At 41.3% G+C, this 14878-nt stretch overlaps 1 protein-coding gene and 1 long non-coding RNA gene across 5 annotated transcripts in view; one reads left to right on the forward strand and one right to left on the reverse strand.

Moving 5' to 3' along the window:
- LOC109925865 (retinoic acid receptor beta-like) overlaps positions 1 to 14878 on the forward strand; it is a 217174-nt gene that overhangs the window by 152060 nt on the left and 50236 nt on the right. The gene's annotated exons all lie outside the window — the stretch shown is intronic.
- LOC125486517 lies at positions 895 to 10088 on the reverse strand. The gene is made up of 3 exons (XR_007265179.1): positions 10006 to 10088; positions 8207 to 8620; positions 895 to 1282 (listed from the first exon to the last, which is right to left on the reverse strand). It is a non-coding gene; the product is annotated as an uncharacterized LOC125486517 (long non-coding RNA).

The following is a 14878-nucleotide window of genomic DNA, read 5'->3' on the forward strand; positions in this document are numbered from 1 at the left end:
AATATGGAAGCAGGCCATTTGGCCCACTGAGTCCACACATGACCCTCTAAATAGCATGCCACCCAGACCCATCCCATAACCCTGCATTTCCCATGGCTAACCCACCTAGCTGCACACTATGGGTAATCCATCTAATATGCACATCTTTGGACTATGGGAGGAAACTGGAGCATCCTACGCAGACACGAGGAGAATGTGCAAATTCCACACAGCCCAAGGGTGGAATCAAACCCGGGTCCCTGGAGCTGTGCAGCAGCAGTGCTAACCGCTGAGCCACCATACCACCTACTCTACAGGGAATGATCTTCTCCAAATTATTGACCATGTGCTGAAAATGGAAGTTAATTCAGTTAGAAATGCACTCTAACAGATCCATAGGAAATATTTTTTGGAAAAGATGTCTATATCTCAAAGACAGCTTTTCACCTCCAAATCTGTAGTTCTTTAACTTTTCCCTCCAATCTAAATAAACTGTTTTAGTTTGCATTTTGTCTTTTAGTTTAAAAAAATTGATCATTCTCTACCAAAATGTTCAGTTCCATTTCACAACATCTGAGCTAATGAAGCAGTCGTGCTGATATTAATCAAGAGCAGGACAACTCTAATTGTTTGGTTTTATTTCTGTTCAGTTGTTTTTTAGTTTATTTTTTTAGTATGATTTATAAGGCAGGGCCATTAAATATTTTTAAGATGGGTGTAGATAGTTTCTTGACTAAGAGGTTAGTCAGAGGATATCAGGGAAAGAGAGAATCAGTTCAGACAAGATTTTATTAGCAGTAATAGTAGCAGTAATTTATTGTTACATGTATTTATGAAAATACAGTAAAATGTGCGTAAGTTGCCATAAGCTGGCACCATTTTAATGACATAAATTATATAAAGAAATAAATCATACAAAGTTAGGACGCTGCCGCAATCCACAGCCGCTAGACCTGTTCCTGAGGCTGTGACACCAAGTAGGAAGCACGCTGAAGCAGGCCGCACCGCCACTGACCAGGCCCAGAATGCCGCCTCTGCCAAAGCTGCCTCATCGCCACCGATACTCAACAGCCGCCATAGCCAGGAGACTGTCCCAGCTCTCAAACACCAGGGCGCATCTCAACTCCTCAGGACCAAGGGGCTATTCACTCCACCGCTGTTGCAGATACCACCGAAACATTAGAGGAAAAGAACAGACCGCAATTCATCAACATTTGAACACTTGCTCAAGCTGTGACCTCCGCGGCCATGAGGAATGGACCGGATCCGTCGCTCAACAGTTCCCCGCAACCTCTCTCTGCCACTGTGCCCGCAGAAAGAAGAAAAGATTAATTTGATTCAAAAGTTAAAGAAAAAAGAAAGATGGATGCGCTCGGTGATGTGAGAGGGAGCAGATGGTCCAGGAGCCTGAACACCTCCTATCCTACCACCTCTGCCATCTTGAAAATAATGGTGGCGTAGTATCAAAGGGGCCGATGGCCTATGCATGCTCCTAATTCACTTGCTCCTATGTTTTCTTTGTGCCATACCTTGTCTATGGTTCAGGCTCTCTAAAGTTTTGATTTCATACAACTCTTGTGCTCTAATTGTTTCATGTTTCTGGCAGAACATGGCAGCAAATGCACAGAATGTCTTTTCTGACAGTAGGTTAGGCCATTTGAAAAGTAGCTATTCTTCCTTTGTCAAATCAAAAGTGAAACCCTCTGCGTTAAATTCCCACTGCCCCATGGATATGACAAAGATTCCCAACAAACATATCATCTGTAATTATGTTTAAAGTAATCATGTCATCACCATTTACTCTGAATATGTCATTTGCAGCAGAGACAAAGGGGAACCAATGGATGTGGTATATTTGGATTTCCAGAAGACATCTGGTCAGGTCCTACACAGGAGACGAGGAGAATATACCAGTATGGATTACGAACTGATTAACAGATAAAAAAGTAGAGAGCAGAAATAAATGGATAATTCTCAGTGACAGAATTGTTACACTGAAGAATGAAGCTACTAAACCTATTGTGTCTGCACCAGCTTTCTGAATGAGCATTTTGAGTTTGTGCATTCTGCTGCCATTTCCCCATAACATGGACACTCTTCTATTTTAATTATCATCCAATGCCCACTTGGTTGCCTGAGCTGAACTTGCTTCCACTGTGTTTTCTAGCAGTGTGTTCCACACCGTAACTATATGCTGTGGGAAAAAGCTTTTTCTTGCATCACCTTTACTCCTTTTGCAAATTACCTTGTATCTGCGCCATTTTGCTCTTGATCCTGTTAAGAGTTGGGACAGTTTCTCCCCATCTATCTCATCTCCATTTTCCTCATGAATTTGAAAACTTCTATCAAAGTTCCTCTTAGCCTCTCCTCTACAAAGATGTCAGGGGTACTGCAAAGGTCAGTGCTTGGGCGGCAACTGTTCACAATCTCTATAAATAATTTGGTGTAGCGACTAATTGTTATATTTCCAAATTTGTTGATTGAAACCAAACTGGGTGGAAATGTAGGTTATGAGGAGGATGCAATGATTCTTCAAGGGAACTTGGACAGGTTAAGTGAATGGACTGAAAAATGACTAATGGAGTATAATATGGATAAATATGAAGGTATCCACTTTAGTAGACAAAAAAAGGCAAACTATCGCTTAAGTGGTGAAAGTTTGGGAATTGTGGGTAGTTGAAGGTATCTGAAAGTCATCAGATACCCACACGAAGTCATAATGCTCATTCAGAAAGTTGATGAGACATAATATAGGCCAAACAGCTTTATTCCAAACTGTAGCAAGTCCTTGTCCATGAGCCGTTAAAAATAGCATGCAACTTCAGCAAGTAATCAGAAAGGCACATGATATGTTGGCATTCATTTCCAGGGGATTTCAGTACAGAAGTAAAGATGTCTTGCTGCAGTTAGTTAGGGCATTGTTAAGATCTTATCTGGAGTACTGTGTGCAGTTTTGGTCTCCTTACCAAAGGAAGGAGGGATAGAGGGATAATCCAGATTAATCCCTGAGATCCAGAGGGGAGACACAAAGATTCGGAAATCTGGGTTTGAATTCCATAGAATTTCAATTACAGGTGATCTTATTTAGAAAATATTTCCAGGACAGGACAGTGGAAGGTGTTTCCCCGGGCTGCTGACCAGGCCATTTAAGACTGAGATGAAGAGAAATTTCTTCACTTCACTGGGGGTGAATCTTGAGAATTCTCCACACCAAAAGACTGTGGGAGTTCAATCTTTCAGCAGCTTCAAGATAGAAATGGATAGGTTTCTGAAAATTAATAACAACAAGGAATGATGAGATAGTGCGAGAAAGTGGCAATGGGGTAGACAATGAGCCATGATCCAATTGAATGACAGAATCGGGTCAATGGGCTGAATGACCTGCTCTCCCCATGGCCAGGAACGCCTTAATTTTTTGTGGGGGTGGGGGCAAGATGTTTGGAGAAAATTCAGGTTTTCAAGGGATTTGAAGCTAAATTCTTGCATCATTGTCAAGGTCACCATTATATCTTTAAGAAGTACTTTCTGTAAGGATTTTCAAGAGTCAAAAGTATGTTGGACAATTCAAAACCAGAAAAATAAACACCAATAAACAAATTGTACCAACAGCAATTCCCTTATGGCATGGATTACTGTGATTACAAAACACATCGGCATGAAAAACTCTAATTATAAGACATATTCTAAAAGAAACAAGATTTATACTTTACATTGCTACCAGTAATCTGAAACATATACAGAATGCTGAAAACACATGTCATCTCCTCATTCTGACTGACCTGCTCACTTAACCTTTAGGTGTGTGCCCTTCTGCATCCCTCAAATATAGAAGCTAGGAAGATGTCTTAACCTTGTTAACACTAGAGAGGGGGTTTTCTGGAGGGTCTGTTAAATCCAAAGAGGAGGCAAGAATAGGATGATATAGCAGCTGTCAACTAATGGATAGAAACATAAAGACATGAAAGAAATTTATGAACTGTTAGGGAAATGGAACAGATGGATCTGATCTGAAATTAAAGCAGATTTTAAAATGGAAAGTATCCGCTAAGTCTGAAATCATTGAAATTGTATCGGTGTATTGCCCGGTTTTGGGGATTTACAATATTGTGTTATGGCCACAGACAGTGGGCAAGGTGGGAATAGGTGAATCTGTTCAAGTTACAGATTTATTAATCTGTGTGTTGAGAGCACATGAATGGAGGGGTACCCTTGTTCACTGGTTGGGCCGAGATAGCTGATTCTTATTGAGATTAGAAGAAAAAGTGTAACATTTCAGGTCAACACCTACATAACTGAGTTGTCACCAATCATCCACTGTCACATTGTATCCCAGTGACACAGAAAATAGGCAATAATTTCAGGATCAATAAGTTAAATAATGACAGACCATTTACACTATCGTGACCAAAACAGAAAGTATTGGAGAACTAGACTAGAATAACTAGAAGGAAAATGTGAAGAAGTCTCATACTCGAGTCAAAATGTTTAACTCTGTTTTTCTCTATACAGAAGCTGCCAGACCTGCTGAGTTTCTCCAACACTTTATGTTTTTGTTTCAGATCTCCAGAATCCACAGTTCTTCATTTTATTATACTTGTCGTAAATTAGGCAAGAATCTGTACTGCAGGCAGAATCTTGTAACTGCCCAAATACACACAAAACTGAACAAATGACTCAGGATTTGGAAACTAGTGCAGCCTACATGTGATGTTCCCTCCTTTTGGCTTTGTACAGCTTTCTCCTACATAAGCAGAAGCGCTTATTGTCTATATGACAATAATTGCATGCCAGGTACTAACTAGGACCACGATCACAAAATCTAAATGGCCTCTGGGGAAGAGACAGAGAGTGCAAGGTGGTAGATTCAGAAATTGCTGGAAAAACTTAGTAGGTCTAGCAGCATTTGTGGAGAGAAATCAGATTCTTCCTCAGAACTGGACCTGAAACGTTTACTCTGATTTCTCTCCACAGTTGCTGTCAGACCTGCTGAGCTTTTTTGTTTCTGATTTCTAGTATCTGCAGTTCTTTCGTTTTATTTAATAGAAAGAAGCCAGAAAAGTTGCAATGGAGAAGGAGGGTTGTGGGAGGGGGGAAATGTGGTGGTGAGGATTATGGAGGTGAGATGTGATTTTCAAATTTTCCTTTATTGGAATGAGAGTGGGTTAGACAGGTGCAAAACTTGGTCTCATCCAACAAAAGACGCAACTTTATTATTCCAAAATTTTATCAGCCGAAGAATACCAAGATTTGTTTTGAATTTAGACTAAATTTATGTAACTTTATGTTGGCTAACCCGACTTATTTTATAATATTCTATGTTCATATTTTCTGCATCATTTAATGCTTTACAAACCCAGCTATCGCTGTGTTGCCCTAGAGTTAAAAAAAATCAGTTTGAAGTCAAGCATAATTGATAATACATCAGTGAGTAAAATTAGAGTAATAGCCTAAGTAATTGGGAAATATGTAGAGGGAGAAAGTAGTCAAAAGAAATGAAAGGAGCCAAAATGCAAGAAAAAAAAGTTTTGGCAACAAAAGGAAATGTGTTTACATGGAGTGCACCCAAGGTCAACTTGATAGCAAATATATGATTGTGATTTACAGTAAGGCAAAGACATAGGGAATAAAATGCCTTAGTATAAAACTCTGGCAGAGACAGAAAAATCAATCGCAGATTTCTACGGCACATGGAGCTAAATTTTACCAAAAGTTGGTTGTGTCAATTTCAGGGAGTTGCATGGAAGAGCTTGTCCTTGGAATGTTCTCAGGGATATAGACATCCTCCTATAGGGATATGTGGCAGCTCCCAGGGTAACCGATACAGCCGTCAAAGATACGGTACCAATGATCACAGAGACTCTACACTGATGAAGTGGAACTCTTTCCAGTTGATGCCAGTTTAGTTTTGATATGGTGCTCACAATGTGATGTGTGTACAGTCTACAGTCACCTGAAATCCAGCCAACCTTGTAAAACCTATAACTGGGCTGCAGCACTGACCGTGTCATGGAGAAACAAGATAAAGTTGGGTGATCTGGCACAAATTGCATCAGTGACAGCCTTGAAACATCTATGGATTGTGAGATCCCACCCAGGCCCCCAGTGGATCTTTGGAAGCAGCCAGTTGCAGAAATGTTAGACAAACAGGAGCCTGGAGAAACACAACAAGCCAGGCAGCATCTAGAGGAGGAGAAGTCAACGTTTCGGCTATTACCTTTCTTCAGGACTGAAGTTAGTGTTGCTGTCACCTTGACGACGACCAGGTAATGATGGTCATCTAGGCGGGCAGGTAGTAGGCCCTGCTCCAGCAGGTTGTAGGCCCTGCTCCAGCACGTAGTAGGCCCTGCTCCAGCAGGTAATAGGCCTTGCTCCAGCAGGTTATAGGCCCTACTCCAGCACGTAGTAGGCCCTGCTCCAGCAGATTGTAGGCCCTGCTCCAGCAGGTTGTAGGCCCTGCTCCAGCACGTAGTAGGCCCTGCTCCAGCAGGTTGTAGGCCCTGCTCCAGCACGTAGTAGGCCCTGCTACAGCACGTAGTAGGCCCTGCTCCAGAAGGTTGTAGGTCCTGCTCCAGCAGGTTGTAGGCCCTGCTCCAGCAGGTAGCACAGTTCGATGACGGTGTCCTGGGTCAACCTCAGCCTGCAGCGACATAATGCCTCGCTCCTTATTGAGGGTGATAGAGTCTGGGACTCCTGTACCTCCTCCTCCTGAGGCAGCCATGGCTGCCCCTGGGCTGTTTGGCACATCTGCTCCTCCTCCATTTCTCTGCAAACCTTCACAGCAATGGCAGCCAAGACCCCTGCCACGGCTGGAACCATTGTTTACAATTTGAATGAACCTCCATGGGGAATATCAGAAGCCAAACAGGTTCTTGGTAATGTGAGCAGTCAGCATTTGTGACATTGAGGACTCTAAGGAGGAGAGCTGTGGAATGCCTCTACATGGACGTTTGACATAGGGGATGTATTCCAATGTAGACAGCACAAGCCGTACTACAGAAATACAGAGGCAGATTCTAAGTGAAGTAGGATTACTGAAACTTTGCTCCCCCCCACCCACCCTCCACATCACCCAAGACAGGCAGCATTGCATATGCAAGTTGGCAAATGCTTCCAGTTCAAAGTGAGAGGAAGTCAACTTCATGCCCCTGTGCAGCCTGAGATCTTCAGTTGTCTCCATGAATTGTGGCCAGAATGTAACACTTGTAAGGTTGCCTGCGATTACTTCTGCTTCACAGAGATGACTGTTATCAATCTGTGGTGACCAATGACATGGTCAGAATTGTTTGTGAGCAGGATCTGTACCTCACACAGTTGGGCACTGCGCACACTTCACATGCAGGGTACTGTGAGTGCAGATACCTTCATCCTCAACTGTAAAAATGCCTGTTTAATGTAATTGCCCCTTGAAAGGTCTCACATCACTCACAAGTACAGCCAGCGTGCATAGTCAGGAAACAAACTACTTGCTCCAGACTTTCTTGCTGTGGTCAAAGTTTACATTTACACTGTTATAAGATAACACAGTGTAGAGCTCCAGCATCTGCAGTTCTTACTATCACTTACATTTACACTGTGCCTTCTTGATTCACATTTAGGATGGAAGACAATGCAGATCGCTTTTGGCACAGTGAATCTAAGGCTAAGCCTGGTCATCAAGGAACTGCCCTGAATCTAATTGTTCTTTTCTTCCTTGCCTTCCATATTGACCTCATTAGTGATGACCTTCCTTCCACACATTTCCACCCAACTCTTTCATTTAAATCTCGCCTAACGTTACTCACTGAGGCCTGGTTGTATAATTTACCTATGTCAACCATCATGCTGCACTGTTCTCCTCCCTCTGGCGAAGCCAGGGTGATTGTGAGATTGATGTAGCATGGTGGCATATTTCCACTCCCTTACCTGATGACAATCACAACAAGCTGCCTGGCTTTGTAGCTGCTCTAAATGGTAAGGCAAAGACAGAAGCGCTGTGAACTTTGAAGTTCTGAGTGAGACAACAAAGTCCAAAAGGACAAGGCGAGGCAGAGTTGCTGTGAGCATCCAAGTAGGCACAAAATGAGTGAGCACGAAGAGAGCAAGTGAGGAGCCCTGAAATCCACTCTGGTTGCTACCATGAGAAAGGTTCCTGTCTCTGCACAAAACAGCGTTACAATGCCTGGTACCAGTGCACTCTAAAGTGCAGCATTGAAGTGGAGCACTGTATTTCAAGTGGGTTGGCACTTACCATGGTGATGTGGTGAGGTTAGAGCATTGCCAATGTCAAGTTCTGGGGATGCGATGTGCGTGCGGTCACTGCCCATGGAGCATGTTCAGGATGGAGGCCCAGAAGTGAAAGCAGCAAGCCTTAGGTACCCACTCTGACTTTCCTATTGGGCATTGTCATCGTCTAGTCCACTGCGTGGGAGAATTGGAAACTGCATAGCAATAACGTGAGGTTAGGCACTACTGACACGCTAATGCATGGAAATAGGTACCTCACCACTCACTTGAGCGATTCTCATCTCACTGTTCAAAACCAGGTTGCAGAATCGGACTTTATTTTCTCTATGTTGAAAGCTTCATTTTTCTGCTCTCACAGGTAATTGTCCAACTGTCTCACCATTGCACATGTCAGCTGGTAAAATTCAGCCCATGGTTTCTGGAAATAAGTCAAATTGTGTTGGAGACAATTTATTACTAATAATTTTGTACAATTTTTAATATATTTATAACCTTAGACATATTAAGGCAAATTTTGTGATGCTAGTCTGGAAAGTCTGGTTGAAGGGAACACAGTTTCCAGATAGGACTTTAATATAATCAGTCTGGTTCTCCAAACTGTGTTCCCTGGGATTGCAATTTCCCATGGGATTATGGAATCATAGAATTTGCCATATTGCTGATGTGATCACATATCCGATCGAGTAGGACAAAATTTACAGCTAGCATTATGTTTCAAAAATAAGAACAGTAAGATGATTAATTGATTGCAACAACAGCCTTTTAATTATTATTGTCGGATCTTTGGTGGACTTATTTTAAATATTCTCCAGTTGTTTATTTGAGCGAATGAGATCACTTTTATCCTGCAGATAGCTTTAATGTGTTACAATATTGATTGAATTGGTAATTTATGGACTCTGACAGAATGTCCAGTTAATCAACTATTGGTTAGGAAATTGATCACATCCCTTGTCAGAATTTCTGGTGTCTAGTCTTGCCACATCACATAAACTGCTAGCTTTCCAAGGAAGTTGGAAAATTATCACTAACATTTGTTATGAAAGACTCTTAGCTGTTTAAATAGATATGTTTGAATGAAGTCTCTCTTTGACTTTCTTTTCTGTACACTGTAGAGCTAGATTTATCTTGTTCCTACTCACAGCCAAGCCCTTTCCACTTGTTTTCAGTCTTTTCTGTACCCTGTCCAGTACACGCATATTCCTTTTGGAGTCCGCTGAAACTGTATAAAGATTCAGTTCAACTTCTTTTTATCTTTACTTTTTTTTGGTTCCATATCCCAACATTTGACTTCCTCTTTTGATTATTTTTCCGCAATGTCTCAATATTGAAAGCCATGACTCTGTTGCCATCACTATTGAATCCCCTGTTTGCTAAATGTCTCTCTGCTAAATCATGTTGCATGCTAATCATGTCTTGCAATATATTTGCATCCTGTCCATTGATGTGAGAAGGGAATTGGAAGAGCATCCCAGATGTAGAAGCATTATTGAAATCTTGGACAGAGTTGGGTTAAATAGTTTTATGGAGAGTTAAAAGTTGTTATTTAATTTTGGCACAAATAAGGAAATAGAATTTCTTGGAGACAGTTGTAGCAATGGAGGAGATGTGGGAGTTTAGAAGAGATTGTAGGGTGAAGAAGACCAGAATTATTTCAGTCTAGCATGGCGAAATTAGAACCGTAAAATAAAGTTAAACAGGCCTGACAATCTTTTCTGAAGTTATGGTTCTTTAAAGCTACCTATTTAAAATATAGTCACTTCAAACTTACAATAGAAATAAGATAATACCAAGAATACTTACCCTCGCAATGGCCTGTAGCTCTAGGGAATTAATATGTCCAAAAGTCACCATTTATTGAACACATTGTAACGCTGAACATACCATGATATTGCAGTAGCCTTTATTATCTGTAGAAATGCAATGAACATTCCAACAATTATGAATAAAAAACACAAATGATTATTTCCATTAGTTTGACTTTATATTTAACTAATATATTGAATTATGTATTTTACATTTACTTTTCATGCTCACTAAAAAGGACTGAGTTTTTCGTTGCAATGTAAAAAACAGAATCTGATTGGCTGATAAACAGTAACTCAGAGCCAAATTATTAGCCAGTTGAGGCCAATGAGTCTGAATCTTTAATGATATTTTCAGCATCAGGTCGAACATATGGGAAGTTAACTGTTTCATACCTCTATCACCTTGACTTGGATGAATATTATCCCAGATGTTCTAGATATTAAATACTTAAAGGGTGAGCATAAGGCACCATTCTGGATAAAATACCTTGATGTATAGATTAAGATGATACATTGCTGGCATTTTAATGCTGGTGTTTTGCCATTTGAATAACTCCCTTAGGTATCAGCTTGTGAACTTTGCTTCAACTTCCATCTTGTTTCCCGATAGAAGAAATAGCAACCCGACATGATGAGTTGGTATACAATGGGTTAATTGCCTTGGCATTTTTGTTATTTGAAAATGCGCAAGGAAATGTGGATCACATGACATTTACTAAATATAGTGCCCTTTTCAAAAGTCCTTCTTCTAGTTCAAATTAATGAATTTTCCGGGGGAAAAAAACATCACTAGGAGGCTTAAAAAACCTTCATGCTGTTGGAATACAGACACATGCTTTGTGTTTATGTTTAGATTTTAAACAATGTAATAGCTTCCCACAGATGGACAATTTAAAAAGGCTGCTTTCAATTTTTGAAAGCAATGTGAAAATTGTTGGTATTGGAAAAAAAACACATGGCTACGTGCTCATCTGGTGGTAGCTTCTTGTCCCTGCCCTTGTTTGCCATAGTCAAAACAATCAATGCAGGCATTCGGCTAAATAACAGGAATTGCTGCAGTGGCCAAACACGTTCATCTCCCTCAGGGCCTCTGTTGCATTCTGGATTCTGTTCCTGATAAGAGTCAGCTGGTGAGGAGCGTCAGAAACTTGCTTTGAATCTCATGCTTTTCAACATAATTCAAAACTATTTTTCAAATCACATTCTCAGCTCTACGTCAACCGACAGTTACCATTACTGCATTGACATCGCTTGAGTTCACAGACTCCGCTGAAACACGTCCACCAATCTTAGAAACAGCACATGAGCTATACAGAGGCTTCTCACCTCATAACCCAGTCATGCACATGTCCTACTGAACTGTCATTGAGACAGTGCGCGGACGGCACTCCCTTAAAAGGCTTACAAGTATGCGAACTTTTTTGAAGCTTGATGTTTTTCCAGTGTCAATTGCCTTATAATCCCCTGTGCTTCTGTGACTCATTCTCTAGCAAACAACACATTAAAAACATTTGAACACGTCAATGAATCCTGGTTAACAAGAACATTTTTAAAGTAGCCACATCCCAATCAATATTCGAGTGAAGCAATAATACGTTTATGTAGAATGTTAAAAATGATTCAAGTCACTTTACAAACGCCAGAAGGACAAGGCAAATCAAAGAACGAAAGTTTAGGTGTCACCAACTGCTTAGGCAAAGAACTGAGTTTAAAATCTAAAAGGAGATGCGGATGGGGAAGAAATGACATAATTTACGGATTAAATGGAAAACACAGTAAATAAGATTGTGTGAAAGTAGAAGAAGGAATGCACAAGAGGATGGAGTCAGAGGAAGGGGACTTTCATAGAGGGTGGGTATTGTTGGACAGGTAGAATTTAAACAGACAGAGGTGTGGTTACAATATGATTTAAATGCCACGATATGAATTTGAATATCTGGGTGGCAAGCAACCAAGAGACCATGGTTCAGTGAAGTATGGGACCCACTATATCCATAATAACCCATTTGGGAACTACATGCAGCATCAAGAGGGCAAGATGCCCTTTTAATTGCATATCATGGAATGATGGATTGGAAGTCTATTGTCTTTTGTTGGATGTTCAATACAAAATGAGCTTAGGCAAAGAGTATGGGCCTAGACTCAGAGCTGTTTCATATTTGATGCTAATCGATGTCAAATCTGAAACCTCACTTGGAGCGAACACAGCATGACAAGTCCAGGAAATAAAAATGTTGCACTGATACAGGAGGAGGTGCTGTCCTGTGGCTGGAATTATGGCACAGTATTAGGACTGAGTCAAATGAGCTTTGCATTACAACTGACTAATTGAAAAAGAGTGCTTGATGCTGGGAGTGATTCCAGAAATGAGGAAGTGCGTTAATTTCCAGCCGTAACATTACACATGTTACTAGCATAAAGGAATATCCAGTTACCTTTCCTGAGAAAAAAATTGTGATGCAGTGCAACTCCGGTCATCCGTTTGATATTTTGCATCATCTACATAAAATTTGTTCCTGTCAAATAAAGGTGTAGTGAGGTCAATTTGAGGCATATTTACAGGTTGCAAATTTGCATTATAAAACTGCATAATGTGTCATAACGAATCCCTGGGGTTCTCCAATCCATCTTTCAGAAAGCACACTATTGACAATAGAACATTTCACCACTGTCGCGGGTGTTCCCCTGAACTTTGTCTTTCTTGTTCCTTCCAAGTTACATATACACTGGTCTTTATTACTGCTTCTCTAGCCTCAGTCTTCACTAGGTTGAAATTGAAACTCACTGCACAGCATCGTACTCCTTCTGATTGTTCTTCAGGACCCCAGAGCAGTGGGAAATTTTAGCACCTTCTTTCTTTCCTCCTATAATTTACAGGTTTTTAATCCCATGTTGTTCACTGTATAGCTACTGCTTTGGGATTTATTCCCTCGTTTCTAGGTTTCTGTTGTTTTAAAGAAAACTTGTTGTATAGCTTTTCCTTTATTCAGTAGGTTTTAGTGCTATTGTTGCTTTTTGCTTCAGGATAAAATTGACAGGTTAGTTTAAGAGCTGCTTTAAATTCAGTAACAATGAATAAAGGGAGTCTAGTCATGACTGACTCTCCCATGCCTGTCCTGGGATCCTTACACATTGCCAAGATTTCTAAGTTTCTGTTGATAGCCTCTGAATACATCCTTTTGTTCAATTTCAGTCATCAGTCTCCAGCTACTTGTACTGTAATCTTAAAACATGCTTTTATTTTTCATCAACACATGTAACATTTAACCCTTTAAGTGTTGAATTTCTTTCCTTTTCGCATTTGGAGGTGTGTTTTACATTGTTTTGACAGAGTGAGGTGGATGATCTGTTTAGTGTGTGTCTACTGCGATTAAATTGAAAACATTGGTCAGAGTTCTTCTTTTTTTGAGATAAACGGAGGTGAGTCTAAAAGTGGGAGGGAGAATGTGTCAGGTTTTCTCCCAACATTACTTCCTTCTCTGCTCATTCCTGTGTGGGGAGAATGCCATATTTTATGGGCAGGTAGAACAGAGGTTTTGCCCTTCCCCAGGACCTTCCAGCCACCATATTTAAAAGGCAGCAGTTTACAGTCCCCCATCCAGGAGCATCACTCAACCTCTGTCCATCACCCCCACCCACCCCCAGAGAGGTCCGAGATCGGGCAAAATACAGGCTGTCCAGACGAGAAGGCAAGTTTCTTTTCCTTTTGGATGAGAAGCCATTCCAATTGATGAAGGCGATGGCTACGGGGTTACGCAACCTGACAACACTGAAGTCCCTGGTTCTGCTTTTCATGCAATGCTTGCTGATCCAGAGCTCGGCACCCCCTGTGCTCATGTCTCTGTTTCTGCTGGTGATGGTCATCCTTCCTTCTCCTTCATCTTCTGAACTTTCATGAAGCTAATACAGCTGCTGGGTTCAGTTGGTTAAATATTTGTCATGGAAGTGCTGATCTGTGAAGAGTTATCAGCAATGAGATGTTCAGTTTCCGTTTGAGATCTTGACACAGTCACGCTCCCTTTTTGAGCCTCAGCAGGCTGCTCATGTGCTAGGTGAAGGCCCAGCTGTACTGCCACCTCAACGTGAGGTGAAGAGTATCCTTCATGACCCCAGACTGGGTTTCCCCTTCCTCATTCCACCATGCGCAAGACCTTTGTGGCCTTGAACTGCCGATGCTGGAGTCTGAGATAACACAGTGTGGAGCTGGAGGAACACAGCAGGCCAGGCAGCATCAGAGGAACAGGAAAGCTGACTTTTCGGGTTGGGACCCTTCCTGAGAAATGGAGAAACTTTTCTGTGAATGTTTTCTGTTGACACCCTTTTCCTTTTGAGACCCTTTTTCATTTTGGACTCCTTTTCAGTGGAGCATCACTTTCTCTGCCCCAGTCAGGAGTGGCTGCCTCACTTGGTCATGTTCAAGAACCTGATCACTCCACTTCTTACACTGTAACTGCTTAAGAACTACGACTAAGACCACACATCTGAGACTTTTCGTTGGCTGGTTGACCCAGTAAGGCTTCACTCCTTACGCAGTCAGTGTTTGTGCAAAGAAAGAGCTGGATTATGAAGAATTTGAGCCGGTGAAGAATTTTGTACTCACTGGAGCTTTGAGGAAAAAGGTCTATGCTGCCAAGTACATGGGTCATATTTGTAGTCACACGTGAACACACGTGTTCTGTATTTTTGGCGAACATGATTGTGCCCATGACTGTATATCACAGAGGCTGGGGTCCTCATGAGTAAATATTAATGACACGTTACTCAATACGAAAAGGGTTCCTGACCATGAAGTTCAGGAAGACAGGCCCGCCTGAAAAGTTCTGAGATCTTAACAACAAAACTTTAACACTCACTGCACAAAACTGATT

The sequence above is a fragment of the Rhincodon typus genome, chromosome 2, assembly GCF_021869965.1.
Source record: "Rhincodon typus isolate 14 chromosome 2, sRhiTyp1.1, whole genome shotgun sequence".
In the NCBI taxonomy this organism is placed as follows: domain Eukaryota; kingdom Metazoa; phylum Chordata; class Chondrichthyes; order Orectolobiformes; family Rhincodontidae; genus Rhincodon; species Rhincodon typus.